Raw genomic sequence first — 14,490 nt, 5'->3', positions numbered from 1 at the left:
GCCAACTGCACTCTGCCCAGCTGCCAGCTCTTCTGCTGGGGTGCTGGTAACGTAGTCTGGCTCAGTAGCCAGGGAAACATAGGAGTCAGTGAGGGTTAATGTCGCCTCTGTTAACCCTGGTGCCACTCTAGGAGTTAGCTGGGGAGGGGAATTTGTACTTACCCCCTCCTCCTGTTTTCCCGGTGAGAGCAGTTGGGGATCTGGACAGGTTGTCCAGCATCCCTGTAGGTCAGGCACAGAGACCACGGTCCCATCTGCGCCGTCTGGGGGATTGGGGTCTCCCCTTGTTAGGGTAAGCTGCCGCTGGGGAGAGGGGGTGCTGTGCTCCTTTCCCGGAAACACAGGCTGCCGCTGGAGAGGGAGACTGCCTGTCTCCACTCCCGTAACATTGTCCTGTTGCTGTAGAGAGGGACCAACTGTCTCTGCTCTCTGTAGGACACACTGCTGCTGGGGGGGGGGGAGGTCGACACCTTCGGCCCCCTGGGGTACACACTGCCGCTGGGGGGAAGGACGACACCTTCGGCCCCCTGGGGTACACACTGCTGCTGGGGGGAAGGACGACACCTTCGGCCCCCTGGGGTACACACTGCCGCTGGGGGGGGGAAGGACGACACCTTCGGCCTCCTGGGGTATACACTGTTGCTGGGGAGGAAGGACAGCACCTTCAGCTCCCTGTAACACACACTGCCGCTGGGGAGGAAGGACGGCACCTTTAGCTCCCTGGGTTACACACTGCCGCCTCAGGGGAAGACGGCTAACCTCCTCGGATGCAGACTCTACTCTGCTGCTGTAACACTCTTTCCACTGAGCATACTCTACGTCCATCCTTGAGTTTCGCTTAGCCATGACCTGGTTCCAGATCCCCTGGAATATCTCCATGGATACATAACCCCCATACTGGGCCACTCGCTGCCTCACCTCGGCCAGCCCATAATCTTCAGCGTCAGAGCCTTCCATACTTGTCTGCTCCAAGTCGCTGGATACCTCTGCTGCCAGGGGCGCTGCACGAGTGCTAACGTTGCCCTCAATTGTAACTCCAAACGTTACCAGTGTCTCTGAGCTGCTTCTCCTCGCACTAGGACGCCATCCCACCGCTGCCACCACTGTAACGGAGCTCCGTGTACCCCGACCGAGTACCCTCCGTTGATGGATGCTCCTAGCGCTCTCAGAGGACTCCAAGCACTGCAGACGACACCTCAACCACCGCAGGCTCCACAACCGCCGTAGCTTAACTGGAGCCGCGCCGTCTTCCTTCCACCCTGGATCGGCTTCTGTCCTCCAGGACCGTGTGGGGAAGACCTCTCCTCCAGGAGAGCGTAACAGGAACAAGCTCTTAAAAGAGCTAAGTGATTGAAAGCTCAGGGGAATATGCAGAGCATAGCAATCCCCAGTGTGATATAGCAGTTCCCTCCAATAACGAGACAAGGCTACGTATTGAGGGTCAGAAGAGGTCTGAGGACTGGAACACCCAGCCTGCTTTTTATTAGGATAGGATACACACAGGACACTCCCAGGGGGAGGATGAAATTGACCAATCACATGCATGGTAACACCCCCACGTCTCCTCCCCTCAGATAAACACACAACCCAATTAAAACGTACATTATTTTACCTAAGTTCTGGATGTACCCCAAAAACAGGGGGTACAGCTTTAAGTCTGGTATCCCCAAATAGCCCTGGTTCAGGGGAACAGTCTGTCCAAAAATCAGCCCATTCGGATGAATGGTTCGGGAGATACAGAGCTCCAAAGTTTTGACCGACCGCACAGACCAACTAGCCGAAAATAGTTCCATGAGTTTTGGCCTTGCGGTCGGTCTCCGTTCGCACGGTAAAATATACGAAATTCTTGCCATCCATTCGCATCTTCGTGATCGCTAGAATCCCCATACCAAGTTAAGTATAACTACCGAACGGCCGGTCGTTCGGTAGTTTCCGTACGCAGTTCTGGATGTCTGGAGGTCTTAGCGGTATTCGCCTGTTTGCGCTTCCGATTTCAGTTCCATGCGTTCACAGGCAAACACCGCTGTTCGTATGCAAGATGGCCGCGAACACGTGTAAAAGTCCCGAAATGGCGGCCACCTATTCAGATCACGAAGAATTCGTATGAAATCATACGAACGGCTGTATTCTCCAGTAATGGTATTCCCATGCAATATATTCGTCTAAATCCCCTGGCTGTTCGGTTATATTAGCAGTCCAGACCTACAGCATAGTTAAAGGGCTAGAGTCAGCCTAATACAAATCCATATGCCCGAATATAGTGTTCACAGTGCAATATAGTCCAGGACCATGGTCGCAGGGGAGGAGGCAGGCAAGCAGGCCTCTCCAGGACAAAGTGGCGAAGGGCACTTTGTCACAACCGCGACTTCAGGGAGGTAGATGGAGGGCACACGCCAGCTTCTGGGTGGCCAATTAACGGCGCCGGCCGGCTTCCCACGGCTCTGGGGAGGCGGATAAAAGGCTGTTTGTTCGGTAGATAGAATCTAGAATAGAACGTAGAAAGAATAGATAGAATCTACCGAACGGCTGTGCAGAAAGGAAGGAATAAATCTTTCTGCACAGTAAAATTAACTGTTTAACTGCCGGTCCATAATCCAAAGGCAGCAGGCGGGCAACCAGGCTTCTCCAGTTCACAGTGGCGAGGTTGGTTTCGCCACACTTCTCCCCTTTACCAACTAGACTAACAGGGTATCTGACCTCCTGCTGGTCAGTGCCCTGGTTAGTCCAGCAACCCACCCACAAAACAGAAACAGCAGTACAGCCCACCCACAATAACTGGTTACTACACCTGGATAACGTAGCAACTTGTCCATGTCCAGGTGCCTCACCACGGCTGTGAGGGGGACTGGTAGACTGTCTTGGTGGGTTGCTGAGGGGGCAGAGACCAGCGGTACTCTGCCCTGGTGCCAGCGCTACCAAGGAAGTAGCCTGGTTGGAGCCTGGTTGTGGGCGGGGGAGACCGACTGTCTCCCCTCTGGCTACACCGCTCTGTGGCTGGGGACAGGACCGACCTTCCCTACCCCTTGTGCTGCAAGTACAGAGACTACGGTCCCATCTGCACAGTTGTGGGGTTTAACATCTCCCCTTGGTGGGTTAGTCTTCCGCTGGGAGAGAGGGTGTAACAAGCTCCTCTCTCTGAACTGTAAACTGCCGCTGGGGAGAGGGGGTAGCAGGCTCCTCTCCCTGACACTCTCTCTGCTGGTGGAGAGGGGGACCAGCTGTCTCCCCTTTCAATATTTTGTCCTGCTGCTGGGGTGCGAGACTGACGGTTTCTGCTCCCTGCAGGACACTCTGCCGCTGGGGAGGAAGGACGGCACCTTCGGCACCCTGGGGTACACACTGCCGCTGGGGAGGAAGGACAACACCTTCAGCTCCCTGGGATACACACTGCCGCTGGGGAGGAAGGACGACACCTTCTGCTCCCTGGGGTACACACTGCCACTGGGGAGGAAGGACGACACCTTCAGCTCCCTGAGATACACACTGCAGCTGGGGAGGAAGGACGGCACCTTCAGCTCCCTGGGCTACACACTGCTGCTGGGGAGGAAGGACGACACCTTCTGCTCCCTGGGGTACACACTGCCGCTGAGGAGGAAGGACGGTACCTTCTGCTCCCTGGGACAAACACTGCCGCTGGGGAGGAAGGACGACACCTTCAGCTCCCTGAGATACACACTGCCGCTGGGGAGTTAGAACGGCACCTTCAGCTCCCTGGGCTACACACTGCCGCTGGGGAGGAAGGACGACACCTTCAGCTCCCTGGGGTACACACTGCCACTGGGGAGGAAGGACAGTACCTTCTGCTCCCTGGGACACACACTGCCGCTGGGGAGGAAGGACGACACCTTCAGCTCCCTGTAACACACACTGCCGCTGGGGAGGAAGGACGGCACCTTCTGCTCCCTGGGACACACACTGCCGCCGGGGAGAAAGGACGACACCTTTAGCTCCATGGGACTTACTCTGCCGCTGGGGAGGAAGGACGGCACCTTCAGATCGCTGGGACTATCTTGACCGCTGGGGAGAGGGACCAACTGTCTCCTCTCCTAAGGACACACACTGCCGCTCGGGAGGAAGGACGGCACCTTCAGCTCCCTGGGATACACACTGCCGCTGGGGAGGAAGGTCGACACCTTCAGCTCCCTGGGGTACACACTGCCACTGGGGAGGAAGGACGGTACCTTCTGCTCCCTGGGACACACACTGCCGCTGGGGAGGAAAGACGGCACCTTCTGCTCCCTGGGACACACACTGTCGCTGGGGAGGAAGATCGACACCTGAAGCCCCCTGGGATACACACTGCCGCTGGGGAGGAAGGACGACACCTTTAGCTCCCTGGGACTTACTCTGCCGCTGGGGAGGAAGGACGGCACCTTCAGCTCCCTGAGATACACACTGCCGCTGGGGAGTTAGAACGGCACCTTCAGCTCCCTGGGCTACACACTGCCGCTGGGGAGGAAGGACTACACCTTCAGCTCCCTGGGGTACACACTGCCGCTGGGGAGGAAGGACGGTAACTTCTGCTCCCTGGGACACACACTGCCGCTGGGGAGGAAGGACGGCACCTTCAGCTCCCTGGGACTCTCTTGACCGCTGGGGAGAGGGACCAACTGTCTCCTCTCCTAAGGACACACACTGCCGCTGGGGAGGAAGGACGGCACCCTCAGCTCCCTGGGATACACACTGCCGCTGGGGAGGAAGGTCGACACCTTCAGCTCCCTGGGGTACACACTGCCACTGGGGAGGAAGGACGGTACCTTCTGCTCCCTGGGACACACACTGCCGCTGGGGAGGAAGGACGACACCTTCAGCTCCCTGGGATACACACTGCCGCTGGGGAAGAAGGATGGCACCTTCAGCTCCCTGGGATACACACTGCCGCTGGGGAAGAAGGATGGCACCTTCAGCTCCCTGGGACTCTCTTGACCGCTGGGGAGAGGGACCAACTGTCTCCTCTCCTAAGGACACACACTGCCGCTGGGGAGGAAGGACGGTACCTTTGGCTCCCTGGGCCTCCTTTCTGGCCAAATCTACTAGAGATTGCAGGTATTCTCCTACTAGTTTCCTGGCGAGCTGCACGGCTCTCTCCGGGGGGTTGGGTCCAAAGTTAGACAGCACCTCATTAACCTCTCTGTCAAACTCCTCCTGAGTGTAGTCATACGCCATGCTTGCTCTGCTGAAGTTAGTTCTTTTGTAGATAGGGTCGCTGTACGGGTACTAGCGTTGCCCTCAATCTGTAATCCAAGGAATGGTGTTGCCCTGTAGCTGCCCTCTGGTTGTAGGAACGATCCCGCCGCTTGCCACCAATTGTAACGGACCGTTTCACTCACAAGAGGATAAAAAAACATTTAGGCGATAATCCCCTTTTCCCATAGACCAGCAGCTACTGCAATCACCAATCTCCCAATCTCCCGAACTCCAAACTGCACGTATTCACCAACTCTCGAACAGCAGATACACGAACCCTGGAAGCAGCCGAACAGGAAAAGCCCTACGAACAGCTTACACTCCTGGCAATCGGCATACAGTCAAATTCCCCCCAAGAATGAGACGACACTTCACTTTGAGGGTTAAACAGGAACAACACTGATTTATTCACACAACTGGCTTATAAAGGATTCTCCCATGCAAGGGAGGGATTTACAACAATTACACAATACACCAATCACACATGAGTTACCTCCCACAATGCCTCACAATCCCTCCCCTCTGGCCTGGAGATAATTGGGGAAGGAATCTAATTATCTCCAAGGACAGAGCCAAACTCCATTACCCACAAGGCAGACAAAAAGACAGTAAAAGACATAAAATTACATACTGATACATTTAACACATAAAACACACATTTCTGCATATCCCCAGATAGCTTAGGACGGAGCGCACATTATTAGGTGAATGGCACTCAGATCACACAAGTACAGTTTAATTGCCATGGAGCCAAAGTCTTTAATTACACGAATAGGCTCCATGGCATAGCTATCTGGGTTAAAACATTCACATAAAATAAACTACCGAAGTTCCAGGTGTTTGGCTAAATTGTCCCGAATAGGAACCAGGGGGCTGGAGGCTCAGCGGTGCCTGCACGTAAAAGTGTCCGCTTTTAGTGCATTGTTACAAATTGCTATTTGTAACTGTCCCTTTAAATGAGAAATTGCCCTGCTTCCCTGGATTGTGGAGAAGCATGTTTGCCAGCCTCCTGCCTCATGACTAGGGCCCCTGGAAGATTGTGCCCCTGAAAATGTATTAACTCTTATTGGGTGTGTATGGCCCTTTAAGAACCGTCTGGGGACATATTGTGACTTTGCTGAACAATGCCCCTTTAAGACTATGTCCCCAGACCTGTAAAATAACTTGCCCCTGGCTTTCTCCCACTTGGTTCAGTAAATAGGGCTTACTGAACCAAGTACCACACAGGCGGACCACCCAGAAGTTAAAGTATGCAGGCAATTTACCTCCCAGGCTGTGAGGTTACTGCAGGTTAATTGCCGAGCGCTGGGTGGCCGCCATTCGGCAGCCGAACACGTGGCGGCGGCCATTTTAGTCATTCGAATGCGGTCAGCGGTGTATGCTAAAGATTCTGTGGAACTAAAATCGGCTACACATTTTGCCGAACACCGCTGACCCTTACCTTCTCCCATACTGAACTTGCAGCTCCAGAGACTAAGTCCCGTTCGAAATGGGACTTAGTCGTTTTTCGGCATGAAATTGACCGGCCGCACAGCCCAAATCTATGGAACTGTTTTGGGCAGGAAATTGTGCTTGCGGTCGGTCATAAAGGACTTCCAGCTAACTTTTGATCCACTGGAGGGATTTGGCTGATTTTTGGAAGTGTTTATGTTTGATGTATGCTGAGTCTGAGTATGCAACTTTTATTGAAATTGAATGTATGGTTTTAAAGTTACAGTGTGTATGTGAAAACTGTATTTTTATTGTATGTAATAATTGGTTTAACTGTTTATCTGAGGGGAGGGAACCTGTGGGCTGTACTATGCTGTTATTGGTTAATTTCATCCTCCCCCTGGGAGTGACCTGTGTGTACCTTATCCTAATAAAAAGCAGGCTGGGTGTTCCAGTCCTCAGACCTCTTCTGACCCTCAATACGTAGCCTTGTCTCGTTATTGGAGGGAACTGCTATATCACACAGGGGATTGCTATGCGCTGCATATTCCCCTGAGCTCTTAATCACTTAGCTCTTTTAAGAGCTTGTTCCTGTTACGCTCTCCTGGAGGAGAGGTCTTCCCCACACGGTCCTGGAGGACAGAAGCCGATCCAGGGTGGAAGGATGACGGCGCGGCTCCAGTTAAGCTACGGCGGTTGTGGAGCCTGCGGTGGTTGTGGTGTCGTCTGCAGTGCTTGGAGTCCTCTGAGAGCGCTAGGAGCATCCATCAACGGAGGGTACTCGGTCGGAGTACACGGAGCTCCGTTACATTGGTGGCAGCGGTGGGATGGCGTCCTAGTGCGAGGAGAAGCAGCTCAGAGACACTGGTAACGTTTGGAGTTACAATTGAGGGCAACGCTAGCCATTGGGCAGTGCCCCTGGCTACAACAGGATGGAATCAGCTGGTTTGCGGACAGCGTTCCATGAGAGGTGCCGTCCTTCCTCCCGTCCTTCCTCCCCAGGTGCCGTCCTTCCTCCCCAGCGGCAGTGTGTACCCCAGGGGGCCGAAGGTGTCGTCCTTCCTCCCCAGCGACAGTGTGAGTTACAGGGGGCCGAAGGTGTCGTCCTTCCCCCCCAGCAGCAGTGTGTCCTACAGAGAGCAGAGACAGTTGGTCCCTCTCTCCAGCAGCAGGACAATGTTACGGGAGTGGAGACAGGCGGTCACCCTCTCCAGCGGCAGCCTGTGTTTCAGGGAGAGGAGCACAGCACCCCCTCTCCCCAGCGGCAGCTTCCCCTAACAAGGGGAGACACCAATCCCCCAGACTGGTCTCTGTGCCTGACCTACAGGGATGCTGGCCAGCCTGCCCAGATCCCCAACTGCCCTCACCGGAACAACAGGAGGAGGGGGTAAGTACAAATTGCCCTCCCCAGCTAACTCCTAGCGTGGCACCAGGGTTAACAGAGGTGAGGTTAACCCCTACTGACTTCCATGTTCCCTTGGCTACTGAGCTGGACTATGGTCACAGTACCAGGAGCTAGTCAGATTGAAATAACAACCAGAGTTTTATATATATTTGAATTGCCAGCTGATATTTATTGAATTTTTATTTCAATCTGACTAGCTCCTGAAATAGCTATTTTTTTTTTCTTTAAATGACATACCAAGGCAATAATGCACTAATACCTGGTTAATACCGAATGCACTTATCATATTTTAAAGGTCTTTTTTTTACCCCATCAATTTAGTATTTTTTTTAAAACTAACAGCTTTGGGTGGCATTGTGTATATAATATCGATGTATCTGTTTATATATTTTAAGTCACTTTCCTTTTTTTTTAATCTATAGCTGAGGCATAGTCCTCTTTCAGTGACTTTACAAATATGTCAAAGTTTCTGATAAAGACACCAAATTTGCTTGTAGTTTTTCATATTTCATTTATTAAATTAATAAAATCATAAGAAAAAAAAAGTATTTTAAAAGTATTTGGGCAAAAAGGCAGTTTCGGTTTTCGGTCAAGGGCATCCTAAATTTTCGGTTACGGCCCTGAATTTTCATTTTGCGCAATTATCTCTCCAGTACAGCAATGCATGATGGGAAGTAGCCTTGCAGGTTAAGTTTCCCACAGAGTCCACAAGGGGAAAACCCCTGCAATGCCAGTATGGAAACCCCTTGCATGGGGACTTGTATAAAAATGGTGACATTGGAATAAAAGCTCAGTTGACTCCCAAACTGATGTGGTCTGAACACTGCCCACAGACATGCAGTTAGCCTGTACATACAGGTGATACTCAAAACAGTAGAATTTATTTCAGTAATGCAACGTAAAAGGGGAAATTAATATACGAGATAGACACATTACATGCAAAGCAAGATAGTTCAAGCTGTGATTTGTCATAAGTGCGATGATTATGGCTTACAGCTCATGAAAACCCCAAATCCACAATCTCAGTAAATTAGAATATTGTGAAAAGGTGCAATATTCTAGGCTCACAGTGTCCCACTCTAATCAGCTAAGTAAGCCATAACACCTGCAAAGGGTGTCTGAGCCTTTAAATGGTCTCTCAGTCTGGTTCAGTATGAATCACAATCATGGGGAAGACTGCTGACCTGACAGTTGTGCAGAAAACCGTAATTGACACCCTCCATAAGGTGGGAAAGCCTCAAAAGGTAATTGCGAAGGAAGTTGGATGTTCCCAAAATGCGGTATGAAAGCACATTAATAGAAAGTTATGTGGAAGGGAAAAGTGTTGAAGAAAAAGGTCCTCAAGCAGCAGGGATGACCACAGCCTGGAGAGGATTGTCAGGAAAAGGCCATTCAAATGTGTTGGGGACTTTAACAAGGAGTGGATTGAGGCTGGAGTCAGTGCATCAAGAGCCACCACACACAGACGGATCCTGGACATGGGCTTCAGATGTCATATTCCTTTTGTCACGCCACACCTGAAAAACAAACAACATCAGAGGTGTCATACCAAAGCTAAAGAAAAACAGACCTGGTCTGTTGCTCAGTAGTCCAAAGTCCTCTTTTCTGATGAGAGCAACTTTTGCATCTCATTTGGAAACCAAGAACCCAGAGTCTGGAGAAAGAATGGAGAGGCACACACTGCTCGATGCTTTGAAGTCCAGTGTGAAGGTTCCACAGTCTGTGTTGATTTGGGGAGCCATGTCATCTGCTGGTGTTGGTCCACTGTGCTTCATTAAGTCCAGGGTCAACGCAGCAGTCTACCAGGAGATTTTGGAGCACTTCATGCTTCCTTCCACAGACGAACTTTATGCTGACTTCATTTTTCAGCATGACTTGGCACCTGCCCACACTACCAAAAGCACCAAAGCCTGGTTCAATGACTGTGGGATTACTGTGCTTGACTGGCCAACAAACTCGCCTGACCTGAACCTCATAGAGAATCTTTGGGGCATTGCCAAGAGAAACATGAGACCGAACAATGCAGAAGAGCTAAAGGTCGCTATTGAAGCATCCTGGTCTTCCATAACACCACAGCAGTGCCACAGGCTGATAGCTTCCATGCCACGCCGCATTGAGGCAGTAATTGCTGCAAAAGGGGTCCAAACCAAGTACTGAGTCCATATGCATGCTTATACTTTTCAGAGGTCAGATATTGTTCTATGTACACTCCTTGTTTTATTGACTGCATGTAATATTCTAATTTACTGAGATTGTGGATTTGGGGTTTTCATGAACTGTAAGCCATAATCATCGCACTTATGACAAATCACGGCTTGAACTATCTTGCTTTGCATGTAATGCGTCTATCTCATATATTAGTTTCTCCTTTTACGTTGCATTACTGAAATAAAAGTTTTGCACGATATTCTAATTTTTTGAGCATCACCTGTAGGTGGTCTGAACATTGCACACAAACATGCATTTAGTCTGTACATAGGCGGGCCTGAGCATTGCACACAAATAGGCATTTAGGCTGTACATTGCACACCAACAGGCAGTTAGGAGTACATAGGTGGGTAATTTTTCACCAAAACATAAGAAACAACATGCACATGCATTTGCTGGTAGAGGAGATGAATCACAACCTGTGTGTACATTCTTTTTCTGTTATCGTTGACACAGGGCAAGCTTTGTGCCTGTTCAATGAGGTCGACTTTCACAGGCATTATAGGAAACCAAGGCTTTCTGCAATACTCAGACCAGCCTACGCAGGATGCAGCCTTTTCCTTACTTGGAAAGAGCCCTTACATTTTGGTACAAGCTTGCTGAAAAATAAACCAGTATGTACTTACCTTAAACGTGCTCGTGCGTTTTATATGGATACCGAGGCTATTAGGAATTGGTTGCTTTTTTTGGAGGGGGGGGGGGGAACTTACGGCACCTGAGGTTTTTAGTTTGTCTCCCATCCCATATGTGACAGATCCATCTGTCTAAGTACTATCTGCTGGTTCGTCTATTTTGTTATACATTCGTGGTAATTACCTGCCCGTATGTCCCTGTTCGTTTATTTCAGTTTATACCAAATCAAACTACCGAACGGACGGCCACTTAGAAGAGAAGTGTGCTGCTGGTTAACCTATTGGCCTCAATTAGAAAGTTGTGGTTGACCGCAGACACCTCTTAATTGGAACCGTATGCAGGGTGGTCGTCGTTCGTATGTCGACCACAAGGCGACGGCCATTTTAAACACGCAAATGAACAGCGGTGTTCGACGATGAACTTATGGAACTACAGACACTTTTTCTACCGAACACCGCTGAAACTGCCGACCGCCCTTATCATCGGGCATACGAACACCGGTCCGTTCGGGACTGTTACGGACACTCCACAGACCAGTATTGGATTACACTATTCTAAGTTACCAAAGCCGGTTCCTTCGGTATTATTATCATCTATACCCCATTACACAAACTCCCAGGATTACAAATTCATGCATACGAACTCAGCCCACCCGGCACTTGGCGTTTGCCGCCACTTAACCTTTTTCCCCTTTGAAACAACCGAACGGGCGACCACCGGGAAGTTGCGGTTTGCGGTTAACCACAACCTTAATTGACTGCCTCAGGGTGGCCTCGTTCGTCGACTATGTTCACCGTACTCAAACTCCCGAATGAGGACCACCTACGCTACGGCGTGTGTCCTCAATCAGAACGCTGCGGTTAACCGCAGGCTAATTGACCCCTTCAGGGCGGTCTACGTTCGGTTCACGAAGGATGGAGACAACCAGACAGAGAGCGGTATTCGTGCAACGCCAGTACTCGTACAGCGTCCCCACCAGCAGTCATGTTCTATCGATATGAAGGCGTAGATTTTGATACTGAGGTACTGAGGAGAATAGCCAAATATGGCCCGAATCCCCGGAAGGAGATTGTTGATGCAGCTGTGCAGCAACTGCTTCAAGAGAACCAGAGGTCACGTGATCTCGAGCACGATTTCATCCTGTTAATGGTGAGACATGGCCAAGGAGATGAGGTAGCCGATATCCTCCAACACAAACCAGAGAAACCCAAAGTAGAGGACTGCATGGAGTGGTACTGGAAAGGCCCCCAGCAGGCAGGTGGAGATGGGACCGAGGTCTCTCTACCAGCCCTACAGGGAGGCTGGGCAGTCGGCCCAGATCCCCAGCGGCAGTGTGTACCCCAGGGAGCTGATGGTGTCGTCCATCCTCCCCAGCGGCAGTGTGTAACCCAGGGAGCAGAAGGTGCCGTCCTTCCTCCCAGCGGCAGTGTGTACCCCAGGGAGCTGATGGTGTCGTCCATCCTCCCCAGCGGCAGTGTGTGTCCCAGGGAGCAGAAGGTGCAGTCCTCCCTCCCCAGCGGCAGTGTGTAACCCAGGGAGCTGATGGTGTCGTCCATCCTCCCCAGCGGCAGTGTGTGTCCCAGGGAGCAGAAGGTGCAGTCCTTCCTCCCCAGCGGCAGTGTGTACCCCAGGGAGCTGATGGTGTCGTCCATCCTCCCCAGCGGCAGTGTGTAACCCAGGGAGCTGATGGTGTCGTCCATCCTCCCCAGCGGCAGCGTGTAACCCAGGGAGCCGAAGGTGCCGTCCTTCCTCCCCAGCGGCAGTGTGTGTCCCAGGGAGCAGAAGGTATCGTCCTTCCTCCCCAGCGGCAGTGTGTACCCCAGGGAGCAGAAGGTATCGTCCTTCCTCCCCAGCGGCAGTGTGTACCCCTGGGAGCTGATGGTGTCGTCCATCCTCCCCAGCGGCAGTGTGTGTCCCAGGGAGCAGAGGGTGCAGTCCTTCCTCCCCAGCGGCAGTGTGTAACCCAGGGAGCAGAAGGTGCCGTCCTTGCTCTCCAGCGGCAGTGTGTACCCCAGGGAGCCGAAGGTGCCGTCCTTCCTCCCCAGCAACAGTGTGTACCCCAGGGAGCTGATGGTGTCGTCCATCCTCCCCAGCGGCAGTGTGTAACCCAGGGAGCAGAAGGTGCCGTCCTTCCTCCCCAGCGGCAGTGTGTCCTGCAGGGAGCAGAGACAGTCAGTCTCGCACCCCAGCAGCCGGACAAGAGAATGAAAGGGGAGACAGCTGGTCCCCCTTTCCACCAGCAGAAAGAGTGGCAGGGAGAGGAGCCTGCTAACCCCTCTCCCCAGCGGCAGTTTACCGTCCAGAGAGAGGAGCTTGTTACACCCTCTCTCCAGCGGCAGCCTAACCCACCAAGGGGAGATGTTAAGCCCCACATCCGTGCAGATGGGACCGTAGTCTCTGCACTTACAGCACCAGGGGTAGGGACGGTCGGTCCTGTCCCCCAGCCACAGAGCGATATATCCAAAGGGGAGACAGTCGGTCTCCAGCAACCAGGCTCCCACCAGACTACTCCCGTGGTAGTGCGGGCAACAGGACAGAGTACCACTGGTCTCTGCCCCCTCAGCAACCCACCAAGGCAGCCTACCAGTCCCCCACACAGCCGTGGTGAGGCACCTGAACCTGGACAAGATTCTCCCTCACCCAGGTGTAGTAACTGTTTATTGTGGGTGGGCTGCTCTGCTGTTTCTGTTTTGTGGGTGGGTTGCTGGACTAACCAGGGCACTGACCGGCAGGAGGTCAGGTACCCTGTTAGTCTAATTGGTAAAGGGGAGAATTGTGGCAAAACCAACTTCGCCACTGTGAACTGGAGAAGCCTTGTTGCTAGCCTCCTGCCCTGCGACTATGGCCCCTGGACATATTGCACTGTAAAAACTATATTTGGGCATGTAATAGTTTATATTACTGCTACTGGGCCTTTTAGGGCCATCTGTGGACCTATTGGGACTTTTGGGATACTGTACCTTTAAGACTGTGGAGCATATTACAGTAATACTGCCTTTAGTCCTTTAATATCATGTATGCATTTATGTGTTCAGTTAACCTGGGTTATATGTATGCAGCATTCACCTGATTGTTCGGTAGAATCACTCCATTCAGTATATTGAGTGAAACTACCGAACAACCAGACCACCCAGGAATAAGTGTGCCTCCAATTACCGTTTGCAACATTGTTGCAAACGGGTAATTGGCAATCAGTATAATGTATTCTTTGTCCTCTGGGTGGCCGCCATTCGGGAAACGAACACGTGGCGGCGGCCATCTTAAACTCCCGAACAGCGGTGTTTTGCCGTCGAGTGTCTGGAACTAAAATCGGACACTCGACTAGGCAAACACCGCTGAGACCTCCATACTTCCAGAAATTCGTATAGAAACTACCGAATGGCCCGCCGTTCGGTAGAAAGAACCCCACAAACAAGGGAATTCATTCAAACCCTCTCCAGGCTCTATAACACAGGCAATTCGCCTGTTTTCATTCCCTTGTCTGTGACCGACGCAGGGCCAAAATGCATGGAACTGTTTTCGGATACTTTACCCATGCGGTCGGTCAAATCTTTGGAACCCTATATCTCCCAAACCGTTTATCCGAATGAACTGATTTTTGGATATGTTGTCCCCCTGAATAAGGG

The 14,490-nt window shown here is 51.8% G+C and overlaps 2 protein-coding genes across 3 annotated transcripts in view; both read right to left on the bottom strand.

Annotated features, from left to right (window-relative positions):
• The window catches only part of LOC134568478 (oocyte zinc finger protein XlCOF6.1-like), a 377,963-nt gene that overhangs the window by 11,094 nt on the left and 352,379 nt on the right, over window positions 1-14,490 (bottom strand). The window lies entirely within an intron of this gene.
• Window positions 1-14,490, bottom strand: part of LOC134568473 (oocyte zinc finger protein XlCOF7.1-like) — a 217,856-nt gene that overhangs the window by 168,576 nt on the left and 34,790 nt on the right. The gene's annotated exons all lie outside the window — the stretch shown is intronic.

This window comes from Pelobates fuscus, chromosome 7 (assembly GCF_036172605.1).
Source record: "Pelobates fuscus isolate aPelFus1 chromosome 7, aPelFus1.pri, whole genome shotgun sequence".
Classification (NCBI taxonomy): domain Eukaryota; kingdom Metazoa; phylum Chordata; class Amphibia; order Anura; family Pelobatidae; genus Pelobates; species Pelobates fuscus.
Note: the sequence above shows the minus strand (reverse complement) of the source record. Positions and strands in the feature narration are given on the sequence as shown.